The following is a 14,204-nucleotide window of genomic DNA, read 5'->3' as shown; positions in this document are numbered from 1 at the left end:
GACACGATAAATGAAGCAATACACATCGTTAAGCTGAAGGTAAATTTTACTGACGAAGTTGATGTGTTATTTGCTCATATGGTGCTCAGAAAATTTAATACACAGACTCTTCAGTTATATGAAAGTTATATTAAAAAAACCAAAGACATACAGAAACTATCTGATGTTATGGATTTTTTGGAGCAGCGTTTATGTGCGACTTGCTCTTTCCAGGAGGAAAAACCTGTCAAAAGGATGTCAAATGTGGCAAATAATTTTAACTTTAAAGAAGTAAGTTATTCAAATTGGGGAGAAAAATGTCCGATCTGCAAAATTATGGAGCATCTCGCAACTCAATGCCACAAATTTAGAGGGATGAATCCAGCAGAGCGAATGGAAATCGCTAAAAAAGTGCAGCTATGCACAAAATGCCTTAGACATTCAAATAATCAAAAATGCTCAAGCGAATATTTATGTTCCTTGTGCAATAAATCGCATCACACAATGCTCCACATTAATATACAAAAACGTGAAAAAGTCAATACTTGTGTGACTGCCACTCAGGCATTACTTGCTACAGCAAGAATTCGGTTAAAATCTGCCAACGGCGATTTTGAAAATTTAAGAGCTCTCATTGATAGTGGATCACAAAGCACTATCATATCAGAGGAGGCAGCACTAGGATTTGTGCTGCCAAAAATGAAAACTAGGACTGAAATTAGTGGGATATCTTCTACAGATACATGTGTATCAAAATATAAAATAAAAATGACAATTAAGTCCCCTAACTCGAAGAAGTCATTAGTGACCGAGGCAATAATGTTGCCCAAATTAATGAAAGCTTTACCTATTAAAGAAGTGAATATAAAAGTAGATAAGAAGAAATGGCAAAATTATTCATTAGCTGACCCGGACTTCAATAAGCCAGGCCGAGTTGATGTAATCATTGCCGATCTATATACACAGATTTTAAAAAAGAGTATATCCAAAATTAACGGTCTATTAGGCCAGTACACAGATTTCGGTTGGATCATTTCTGGGTGCACTAAATCAAAGGGTAATCATTCGATAGTGGCAACTACTATCGAAGTACAAGACCTAGAACGTTTCTGGGAATTAGAAAATTAAGATAAGAATGACATAGAAACAAAAGTTTGTGAAAACAATTTTAATAAAACTACCACTATTTCAAATGGTAGATATATTGTTCGGATTCCATTTAAGGACGATACATCCTTAGGGGAATTAAAGCCACAAGCAATGGCTCAGCTTTTAAGCATGGAGAAAATATTTCAGAGAAATGAAAAACTTAGAGATGCATATAAAACTTTTATGAAAGAATATATTGATCTTGGGCATATGGTTGAGTCGAAAGGGGAAGGAAAATACTATTTACCCCATCAAGCCGTACTTAGGAATTCAAGTCTAACTACAAAATTAAGAGTAGTGTTTGATGCCTCGGCCAAGACGACTAACAACAAAAGCCTCAATGATATCATGTGGGTTGGGCCTAGAGTCCAGAAAGAAATTTTTGATATCATTTTGAATTGGCGTAAATGGGAATACGTTATATCAGCCAACATAGAAAATATGTACCGACAAATATTTATGGATAAAAAAGATCAAGAATATCAATACACATTATGGAGGGAGTCTCCTGAAGACAAAATAAAGTCGTATAAATTAAAAACAGTAACATACGGGACTGTATCGGCTTTATGTTTAGCTACTAGAGTTCTATTAGATATAGCAGATAATTGTAAAAATGATAAAATTGGAAAAATAATTAGGAATGACTTCTACATTGATGATCTCATGACAGGAGCCGATTCCGTGGAAAGTGCCATAAACATTACAGAGCAGATTTCTAGCGAATTTATGAAAGTAAATCTGAATTTAAGGAAATGTATTTCGAATAAGAAAGAAATATTAAAAGTAGTAGAAAATACTGGCGACAACAAGATAATAAGTATCAAAGAAAATGAGTTCGTAAAAACATTGGGACTTCAATGGGAACCACAAAAAGATGAATTTAAATTTAACGTTAACTAACGTTAAACAATTCTAAAATTAGAGCTGTGCGCAGCCCATCTGTTGAGTAAGTTGATACAAAAAGTCAAAGAATCTATTGATAATGCAGCCAAAATATAAGCATGGAGTTATTCAACTATAACGTTGGCTTGGATTCAAAATGGTCAAAGCAAAGTCAAATTTTTTAAACATAGGACAGATTACATTCGTAGATATACAGAGGTAGAATGGAATCACGTCAAATCAGATAATCCAGCGGATGCGGCATCAAGGGGAATTTCTTCTAGTGATTTGATAAATTTTGATCTTTGGTGGAATGGGCCAAACTGGTTAAAGGATTCAAAAGAGAATTGGCCGTCGCAGTCAAATATGCTACATAGTTCGATTTATTAATATGAAAACAAAAAATATATCTTATCCGGGTTATTTATCGGTTAAGGAAATGAGATGTGCAGAACAGATAATTATAAAAAAGGAACAGGCATATCAATTTGGTCCAGAGCTAAACAGTTTAAAAATTAAAAATAATAAAGAGGTTAGAATTTCTTCAAAAATTTGATCAGAATAAAATTCTCAGAGTAGGCGGTAGATTACAGAATTACAATACTAGATTCGAGATAAAGCATCCAATTATTCTTGACAAAGGGAATGTTTCTTCATTGATTATAGAGGAGGCTCATAATCAAACCTTACATGGTGTAATAAATTTAATGAGAATATACATTCAAAGAAAATATTGGATATTTGGATTGAGAAATTCATTAAAGAAAAAATTAAATGAATGTAAAAAAATGTGCAAGATATCGGCAAGTCACGGCACAACAAGTAATGGGAAATCTACCCAAATATAGGGTAACAATGTCGTACCCATTTCTAAATACAGGTATAGATTATGAAGGGCCCTATTATATAAGATGCTCTAAGAATAGAGGTCAGAAAACATACAAAGGGTATATAGCTGTTTTCGTGTGTATGGCAACAAAGGCAATACATCTAGAAGTAGTAAGCGATCTAACTTCTGACGCGTTTCTAGCTGCGCTCAGAAGGTTTATCGCAAGAAGAGGAAAGTGTGCGGTTGCCATTCAACTCAGAAAAAAAGGCATTTAGTGGCATTTTATTCCCCCGGCAGGACCTCACTTTGGAGGTATCTGGGAGGCGGGTGTTAAGTCCATGAAATACCATCTAAAACGGGTTATTGGTGACGGAAGTTTGACATACGAAGATATGTCAACACTGTTATGCCAAATAGAAGAAGTGTTAAACTCACGACCCCTATATTTATCAGATAATGATATAGAAGAAAATGAAGTTCTTACACCTGGACACTTTCTAATAGGGCGACCACCGTTGGATGTGATTGAGCCTATATATGAAAATGAAAGAATAGGGAATTGGTGAGATAGGTGGAAATTAATCCAACAAATGAAAAGAGATTTTTAAATAAAATGGAAAGATGACTACTTACATACCCTCCAACAGAGGTATAAATGAAAAAGGAATAGCCCCAATATAGAAAAGGGACAGATAGTTCTAATAAAAGATGAAAATTGTCATCCATCAAGATGAGCGTTAGGAAAAATTCGGGTAGTATAAGCCAAGATGCAAGACGCATGCATTTCTCGACCGATTACCAAAGTTTGCTCTCTTGTAGGAATCAAGGCTGTCGAAGATAACGAAGAAGAATCACAGCCCAAAAGGGTACCTAGGGGTAAATCTAGGATAGGGGTTAATAATGAGTATGCTGATGTTGATGTTATTTTGTCAAGTATCAAATGCATCAACCACCATCGTAAAGATGCCTAAGTATAAAATTGAAAAGATAAATAAAACGTCAGCCATATATTTGGACCCAATGGGTCCAGTGGTTTTTTATAATATCGATGCTTATTTTGAAATGATTACCAAAGGCAATGCTCTAGTGAACAAGATGAGACGAGTGTGTGAAAAACTTCATAGTTTCAAAGATCAATGTAACCTTGTTCTAGATAATATCTTAAAACAACTAACTGAATTAGAAGAAAATAATAAATTATTCATGGCACATAGTAACCGACGAACGAAACGCGCTCCATTTGAGTTCGTGGGGTCCTTATACCACATACTGTTTGGAATTATGGATGAAGATGATAGGGTACAAATGGAGCAAAATATGAAAAACTTGTTGGATAACCAACACAGCCTAAATGATCTGGGCAAAAAGCAGCTGTCTATCGTGGATTCGACGGCTAATATCCCTTAAAAGTCAAATGAGGATGTTAATAATAATTTCAAATACATGAATATGCGTATAGAGAATATGACGGCGATACTACTAGAAAGCTATTACGTTTATAAGGAGTCTATAAACTTATTTTTGGTCACAAAGCAATTGACTAGTTCAATTGAAGATTGTGAAAAGACACAAGCAAGTATAATAAGTTTGTTAATTGATATAAATCATGGATGGCTGAACACTAATATTCTTAAGCCGAGTCAACTGAAAAGCGAGATATCGAAAATCAAAGAAAACCTGTCTGAGACATTAGTATTACCAGGAAAGAGAACTGGAACAGAGTTAAAAGAGATATATACTCTTTTAACAGCTAGGGGTTTGTTTGTAGACAAAAAATTGATAATAAATGCTAAGATACCATTATTTGGCAGACACCCATCGAAATTATACAAAGTAATACCAGTGCCAGTCTGGTCAGAGGAGAGTTTGCTTATAGCTAGCTTAAGTTCAGAGTATTTAGTGTACAATTTTGAGGTTGATTCATATCATTTAATGACAGTGACCACGCTGAATAAGTGTCAAAAATGGCAGGCTCAAGGAAGTGTTTGTGAAGGAAATTGGCCATGGAGTAATGCTAACGATTTGGCATGTGAGTTAAGACCACTAAAACCAGGTCGACCAGCTAATTTCATATACAAGCGAATGGTAGATTCTAGATCGTATGGGATCTTGGCTTTTTAAAATACGGTTTAACGCGGAAATAAGAATTCAATGTCAAAATACAAAGATGGAGTTAGTCAATTTGCCAGAAGAAGGAATTCTAACACTAAGATCGGATTGCACAGCTCTCACTGACTATAAGATATTAGTAGCGCAATATAAAATAAATTCAGAGAGGCAAGATACTAGTATACATTAAAAATGGTGTCCGAGCAATACCTAAGCGTGCTTAAGAGGCAGTCCGAAATTAACAGGAACTGTGTAGAAATTAGAGAAAAAGGTGGACGAAATTTCTCCAACGAAGAATTACGTTTCATGGATGAATTGGAGAAAGAATTTCGATCCATTGTTAATTAAGATAGGTGTTATAGATCATGAATATTTTACAAAAAAGAGGTATGACCAAGTATTAGCTATAATAAATCAGCTAAAGATTGATTATGAAGAACTAAGAAAACAAGATAAAGCAAAACAAGGAAGAACGCTATAGTCGAGTACCTCGACTATTAGATACCCGTTACACAGCTAAAGGGACCAAAAGGAAATGGAGATATGCAGGCAGCAAAGCGAGATTGAAATGCGCCACCTACCGGCGGTAGACAGACTTAAGCGTTACGGGCGTTAGAGTGGGCGTGTCAAATTTTTTTTGATCAATCGATAGATATTGACGAGACCGATACACTTCAGTTAAAATTTTTTATCTAGCATGGAAATTGTGGGCGCCACAGGCTTGGGTGGTTTGTGGGCGTTAGAGTGGGCATGGCATATTTGCGTTACAAACTTGCGCTGCGTACAAGGCTACGGAATCTAAATCTGAGATCTCATTTCTCTATCTTTGATAGTTTCCGAGATATTCACGTTTATATTTACGATTTATTTAAGTTTGTGGGCGTTAAAGACGGACAGACGGACAGACGGTCAGACGGTCAGACGGACAGACGGACATGGCTAGATCGACTCGGCTAGTGATCCTGATCAAGAATATATATACTTTATGGGGTCGGAAACGCTTCCTTCTGCCTGTTACATACTTTCCGACGAATTTAGTATACCCTTTTACTCTACGAGTAACGGGTATAAAAAGCCTCTTTGCATTAAATCAAAAAATTCTTGAACTTAGGGAATACTTGGATGAAACTTATATAGAAATGCGGGATGAGAAGCGGAAGATGTTACATGTTAGAAAGAACAGGATGCATTTTCTTTGGCAAATTATCTCGGGGTTAAAAACGGAAGTTAGTAGTTGGAGTATTGAGCTAAAATTAACTCTTGGCGAATTGGAGTTTGATATGCAAAACATTTCTGCTGAAATAAATGAGCAGATCAAAGAAAGAGATAGCAATAAAATGGAGGCTGTGGGTAAAATTGAAAATTTACCGAGCCTACCTAAAATTGAAGTGCCCAAGTGATGCCAAAGACTGGGACCTCTTTCAAAAATTGTATGTGGAATTGATACATACAAGGGAGAGTCTAAAAACCTCCCTAATATTCAATTATTTGAAGTCCGCTTTAAAAGGTGAAGCACGAAAAATCGTCGCCCATCTATTATTAGGTTCCGCAGAAAATTATGATGCCGCTTGGGACTTATTAACCAAGCGGTACGAAAATAATAATTTTCTCGGAACAAATAAATCGCTTGATGGACTTATCAATTTTATTTATTGATTCTGTCAAGCAGATAAAACATTTTATTGACACGATAAATGAAGCAATACACAACGTTAAGCTGAAGGTAAATTTTACTGACGAAGTTGATGTGTTATTTGCTCATATGGTGCTCAGAAAATTTAATACACAGACTCTTCAGTTATATGAACGTTTTATTAAAAAAACCAAAGACATACAGAAACTATCTGATGTTATGGATTTTTTGGAGCAGCGTTTATGTGCGACTTGCTCTTTCCAGGAGGAAAAACCTGTCAAAAGGATGTCAAATGTGGCAAATAATTTTAACTTTAAAGAAGTAAGTTATTCAAATTGGGGAGAAAAATGTCCGATCTGCAAAATTATGGAGCATCTCGCAACTCAATGCCACAAATTTAGAGGGATGAATCCAGCAGAGCGAATGGAAATCGCTAAAAAAGTGCAGCTATGCACAAAATGCCTTAGACATTCAAATAATCAAAAATGCTCAAGCGAATATTTATGTTCCTTGTGCAATAAATCGCATCACACAATGCTCCACATTAATATACAAAAACGTGAAAAAGTCAATACTTGTGTGACTGCCACTCAGGCATTACTTGCTACAGCAAGAATTCGGTTAAAATCTGCCAACGGCGATTTTGAAAATTTAAGAGCTCTCATTGATAGTGGATCACTAAGCACTATCATATCAGAGGAGGCAGCACTAGGATTTGTGCTGCCAAAAATGAAAACTAGGACTGAAATTAGTGGGATATCTTCCACAGATACATGTGTATCAAAATATAAAATAAAAATGACAATTAAGTCCCCTAACTCGAAGAAGTCATTAGTGACCGTGGCAATAATGTTGCCCAAATTAATGAAAGCTTTACCTATTAAAGAAGTGAATATAAAAGTAGATAAGAAGAAATGGCAAAATTATTCATTAGCTGGCCTGGACTTCAATAAGCCAGGCCGAGTTGATGTAATCATTGCCGATCTATATACACAGATTTTAATAAAGAGTATATCCAAAATTAACGGTCTATTAGGCCAGAACACAGATTTCGGTTGGATCATTTCTGGGTGCACTAAATCAAAGGGTAATCATTCGATAGTGGCAACTACTATCGAAGTACAAGACCTAGAACGTTTCTGGGAATTAGAAAATGAAGATAAGAATGACATAGAAGCAGAAGTTTGTGAAAACAATTTTAATAAAACTACCACTATTTCAAATGGTAGATATATTGTTCGGATTCCATTTAAGGACGATACATCCTTAGGGGAATTAAAGCCACAAGCAATGGCTCAGCTTTTAAACATGGAGAAAATATTTCAGAGAAATGAAAAACTTAGAGATGCATATAAAACTTTTATGAAAGAATATATTGATCTTGGGCATATGGTTGAGTCGAAAAGGGAAGGAAAATACTATTTACCCCATCAAGCCGTACTTAGGAATTCAAGTCTAACTACAAAATTAAGAGTAGTGTTTGATGCCTCGGCCAAGACGACTAACAACAAAAGCCTCAATGATATCATGTGGGTTGGGCCTAGAGTCCAGAAAGAAATTTTTGATATCATTTTGAATTGGCGTAAATGGGAATAAGTTATATCAGCCAACATAGAAAAAATGTACCGACAAATATTTATGGAAAAAAAGATCAAGAATATCAATACACATTATGGAGGGAGTCTCCTGAAGACAAAATAAAGTCGTATAAATTAAAAACAGTAACATACGGGACTGTATCGGCTTTATATTTAGCTACTAGAGTTCTATTAGATATAGCAGATAATTGTAAAAATGATAAAATTGGAAAAATAATTAGGAATGACTTCTACATTGATGATCTCATGACAGGAGCCGATTCCGTGGAAAGTGCCATAAACATTACAGAGCAGATTTCTAGCGAATTTATGAAAGTAAATCTGAATTTAAGGAAATGAATTTCGAATAAGAAAGAAATATTAAAAGTAGTAGAAAATACTGGCGACAACATAATAAGGCGATAATAAGTATCAAAGAAAATGAGTTCGTAAAAACATTGGGACTTCAATGGGAACCACAAAAAGATGAATTTAAATTTAACGTTAACTAACGTTAAACAATTCTAAAATTAGAGCTGTGCGCAGCCCATCTGTTGAGTAAGTTGATACAAAAAGTCAAAGAATCTATTGATAATGCAGTCAAAATATACGCATGGAGTTATTCAACTATAACGTTGGCTTGGATTCAAAATGGTCAAAGCAAAGTCAAATTTATTAAACATAGGACAGATTACATTCGTAGATATACAGAGGTAGAATGGAATCACGTCAAATCAGATAATCCAGCGGATGCGGCATCAAGGGGAATTTCTTCTAGTGATTTGATAAATTTTGATCTTTGGTGGAATGGGCCAAACTGGTTGAAGGATTCAAAAGAGAATTGGCCGTCGCAGTCAAAAGCTGAAGAAGAAACAAGTATCCATACCGTGCTGACAACTAATAGAGATATTATTTATAATCTCTTAAAAAAATATTCGTGCATACAAAAATGGAAAAGAGTGATATGCTACATAGTTCGATTTATTAATATGAAAACAAAAAATATATCTTATCCGGGTTATTTATCGGTTAAGGAAATGAGATGTGCAGAACAGATAATTATAAAAAAGGAACAGGCATATCAATTTGGTCCAGAACTAAACAGTTTAAATAATAATAAAGAGGTTAGAATTTCTTCAAAAATTTGATCAGAATAAAATTCTCAGAGTAGGCGGTAGATTACAGAATTACAATACTAGATTCGAGATAAAGCATCCAATTATCCTTGACAAAGGGAATGTTTCTTCATTGATTATAGAGGAGGCTCATAATCAAACCTTACATGGTGTAATAAATTTAATGAGAACATACATTCAAAGAAAGTATTGGATATTTGGATTGAGAAATTCATTAAAGAAAAAACTAAATGAATGTAAAAAAATGTGCAAGATATCGGCAAGTCACGGCACAACAAGTAATGGCAATTCTACCCAAATATAGGGTAACAATGTCGTACCCATTTCTAAATACAGGTATAGATTATGAAGGGCCCTATTATATTAGATGCTCTAAGATAGAGGTCAGAAAACATACAAAGGGTATATAGCTGTTTTCGTGTGTATGGCAACAAAGGCAATACATCTAGAAGTACTAAGCAATTTAACTTCTGACGCGTTTCTAGCTGCGCTCAGAAGGTTTATCGCAAGAAGAGGAAAGTGTGCGGCCATTTACTCCGATAATGGAACAAATTTTGTAGGGGCAGCAAGAAAATTAGACGAAGAGTTGGCGAAAGCAGTTAAAGAAAATTATGCGATTGCCATTCAACTCAGAAAAAAAGGCATTTAGTGGCATTTTATTCCCCCGGCAGGACCTCACTTTGGAGGTATCTGGGAGGCGGGTGTTAAGTCCATGAAATACCATCTAAAACGGGTTATTGGTGACGGAAGTTTGACATACGAAGATATGTCAACACTGTTATGCCAAATAGAAGAAGTGTTAAACTCACGACCCCTATATTTATCAGATAATGATATATAAGAAAATGAAGTTCTTACACCTGGACACTTTCTAATAGGGCGACCACCGTTGGATGTGATTGAGCCTATATATGAAAATGAAAGAATAGGGAATTGGTGAGATAGGTGGAAATTAATCCAACAAATGAAAAGAGATTTTTAAATAAAATGGAAAGATGACTACTTACATACCCTCCAACAGAGGTATAAATGAAAAAGGAATAGCCCCAATATAGAAAAGGGACAGATAGTTCTAATAAAAGATGAAAATTGTCATCCATCAAGATGAGCGTTAGGAAAAATTCGGGTAGTATAAGCCAAGATGCAAGACGCATGCATTTCTCGACCGATTACCAAAGTTTGCTCTCTTGTAGGAATCAAGGCTGTCGAAGATAACGAAGAAGAATCACAGCCCAAAAGGGTACCTAGGGGTAAATCTAGGATAGGGGTTAATAATGAGTATGCTGATGTTGATGTTATTTTGTCAAGTATCAAATGCATCAACCACCATCGTAAAGATGCCTAAGTATAAAATTGAAAAGATAAATAAAACGTCAGCCATATATTTGGACCCAATGGGTCCAGTGGTTTTTTATAATATCGATGCTTATTTTGAAATGATTACCAAAGGCAATGCTCTAGTGAACAAGATGAGACGAGTGTGTGAAAAACTTCATAGTTTCGAAGATCAATGTAACCTTGTTCTAGATAATATCTTAAAACAACTAACTGAATTAGAAGAAAATAATAAATTATTCCTGGCACATAGTAACCGACGAACGAAACGCGCTCCATTTGAGTTATGGGGTCCTTATACCACATACTGTTTGGAATAACGGATGAAGATGATAGGGTGGGTACAAATGGAGCAAAATATGAAAAACTTGTTGGATAACCAACACAGCCTAAATGATCTAGGCAAAAATCAGCTGTCTATCGTGGATTCGACGGCTAATATCCTTAAAAAGACAAATGAGGATGTTAATAATAATTTCAAATACATGAATATGCGTATAGAGAATATGACGGCGATACTACTAGAAAGCTATTACGTTTAAAAGGGGTCTATAAAATTATTTTTGGTCACAAAGCAATTGACTAGTTTAATTGAAGATTGTGAAAAGACACAAGCAAGTATAATAAGTTTGTTAATTGATATAAATCATGGACGGCTGAACACCAATATTCTTAAGCCGAGTCAACTGAAAAGCGAGATATCGAAAATCAAAGAAAATCTATCTGAGACATTAGTATTACCAGAAAAAAGAACTGGATCAGAGTTAATAGAGATATATACTCTTTTAACAGCTAGGGGTTTGTTTGTAGACAAAAAATTGATAATAAATGCTAAGATACCATTATTTGGCAGACACCCATCAAAATTATACAAAGTAATACCAGTGCCAGTCTGGTCAGAGGAAAGTTTGCTTATATCTAGCTTAAGTTCAGATTATTTAGTGTACAACTTTGAGGTTCTTTGAGGTTATCATTTAATGACAGAGACCACGCTGAATAAGTGTCAAAAATGGCAGGCTTAAGGAAGTGTTTGTGAAGGAAATTGGCCATGGAGTAATGCTAACGATTTGGCGTGTGAGTTAAGACCACTAAAACCAGGTCGACCAGCTAATTTCATATACAAGCGAATGGTAGATTCTAGTTCGTATGGGGTCTTGGCTTTTTAAGGTCATAAATTGACCTGAAAAGGCGTTAGCGTTAGCAGATGTGCCCTTGAAAACCCCAAAGATAAGCAGGTATGTCTGCGTGGGTCCTAAGATAAGAGTAAAATAAGATTCTCATGTTAGGTACGTAAACGTTGAATATTAATAAAGAAATTAGTTTGAAATAGTAACTCAACAAATGAAGACGTCCTTATTTCTGGTCGCTCTATTCAGTGCCTTTTTATTAAAAAAACCACTGTAAACGTCACATGTACTCTTCCTTTGGCTTCCGTCTCTTTCCTTTGGCTTTAATAAATGAGCCGAACAATGTCGAAGAAAAACACCATCATCTCTATTCACTATATTTCCCAAAGCTCTTGTGTTATTGCCCATCTCTAAGAATTCCATATACCTCAGGCTTCCTGCTTAATAAAATTCACCTTTTCTGTGAAAGCTTTAAGGCAACCCCACCCAGTCGTAAGTTCGCGAGGGCATTTTAAAAAAAAAATCTTTCTTGGTCGCATTTTTTTACACAAAACAACATACATGCAAATTCTCAAAGGCATTGCTGGGCCGCATGGGCGTGTTTCTATACAGTGCATTTATACGCAATGCGAAAGGCATGATCATTTTCAAAGGCATATGTGCGTGCTAGGTGCATTGCATTCCGGTGCTTTTTAGAAGTGCTTAATGTAAAGAACGAAAATATAACCCAAAGGTTGGCGATGTTAGTGTTTTTAGTATGGATTTTTTCGGTACCGTTCTCTTGATAAATAAATAATAAAGATCAGCTAAGAGTCGGCTAAGAGTCGAAAAATCTTATTCTTTGTTGTGTGACCAAGGACCATGGCCTTACTGTCAAGCAGCTGGTTTTGTTTTGTTGGCGACAAAAGACTAATCTGCTGGTGCACAAATAAATAAACATAGAATTTTCAAAGGATGTTTATACCCTGTGTTATGTGCTAAACGACAAAAATATGCACAAATTATGACTTTAACAAAGCTGTTTACATTAAGATAGATAACGATAGGCGAAAATCGATACACCACTATTGACGACTCGTGAGTTCAGGGAGTCGTGCAGCTTAGTCAAATCATGGAACTGGTTCCTTAAACCGGATAACTCCCAAATGAACCAAGGTAGAAATCCGAAAAGTTTGAGTGGTTTTTTGGCGAAGAGAGGCTTGAAAAAGTGCAACAAGCAAGGGTGATTAAAGGGCAAAAATAATTGGTCGCAGACGGTTCTGTTGGAAAAAAAAGTATAATATTAGAAGTCAAGTTCCTACCAAAATATTCCGTGAGGGGTAAGCCTGGATCAGGAAAATAGACTTACATAAGGAGAGACGAAGACCAGCCACCAGGAGGAGATCTAATTTTTCTACAAGAAAATTGGACACTCATCCCCGGGTGGCCACAGGCTTTTATTCGCCCCTTAAAATTATATTTGCCACAGAGAAATAACAAATTGTTTCCGAAAACTGCAAGCGGCAAGCCGAAAAATTAAACAAAAAATTTGAGACTGATATCTTTGATTATGTAACCCGCCCAAACTAATTTATTCCCACTTATATATATTCAAATTATTTATTTATTTAACCTATTTACTTACACCAACCCAAAACTAATGGAATATTGTTTATTGTTATTTATTTATTTATTTATATATATATGTGTTCCCTGTAAAAGTTCGGTACCGTAGGTAGGCTTATTAAATGTTACAGTTTAAGAGAAAATTGTGAATTATAATGTGAAAACGAAATGAAGTCGTGTGAGTAGGAATTCGTGTTGGGGGGTGAGATGAGTTAGGCGAGGTAGCACGATCCACAAAACAGAATTGGGAGATGTGTCCAAAAGAATGTTGAAGGATACACTCATGGTTGGGAGGGACTCCAGGACCACGATAAGAGCTGTGTTGTCCAGTCCAGATGTTCAAGAAAAATCCGTCGTTTGCCGTTGTCCGAGTTTGAATTTCCGTTTTGTTTTTGTTGTGTCTGCTGCGTAGACAAAATTGTTGGTTGTTCCCCTCCCTGGGACGTTCGATGACTAGCCGGCATCTACACTGCGCGAAAAGCAGGTCACGACACCTGCAGAGGGTATTATGATTTCAGTCAGAAGATTGCAACGCAGTGAAGAGACGTTTCCGACCCTATAAAGTATATATATTCTTGATCAGCATGACTAGTCAAGTCGATCTAGCCATGTCCGTCTGTCCGTTTGTTTAAAAGCTATCGGGCTGAGACCTTTCCAAAAGCCTTCTTTCTTTTGCAGGTAGTATACAAGTCGGAACCAGACGGATCGCAGAACTATATCTTATAGCTCCCATAGGAAAAAAAAAAATTTTAAAAATTATTTCTTTGGTGTTTTTAAACATATAAACTCCTACGCTTGGAAACATGTTGCCGAGTCGAATGGGAGGGACTTTATTGATAG

Source organism: Drosophila subpulchrella, unplaced genomic scaffold, assembly GCF_014743375.2.
Source record: "Drosophila subpulchrella strain 33 F10 #4 breed RU33 unplaced genomic scaffold, RU_Dsub_v1.1 Primary Assembly Seq45, whole genome shotgun sequence".
NCBI classification, from domain to species: domain Eukaryota; kingdom Metazoa; phylum Arthropoda; class Insecta; order Diptera; family Drosophilidae; genus Drosophila; species Drosophila subpulchrella.
This window is presented reverse-complemented; position numbering follows the sequence as displayed.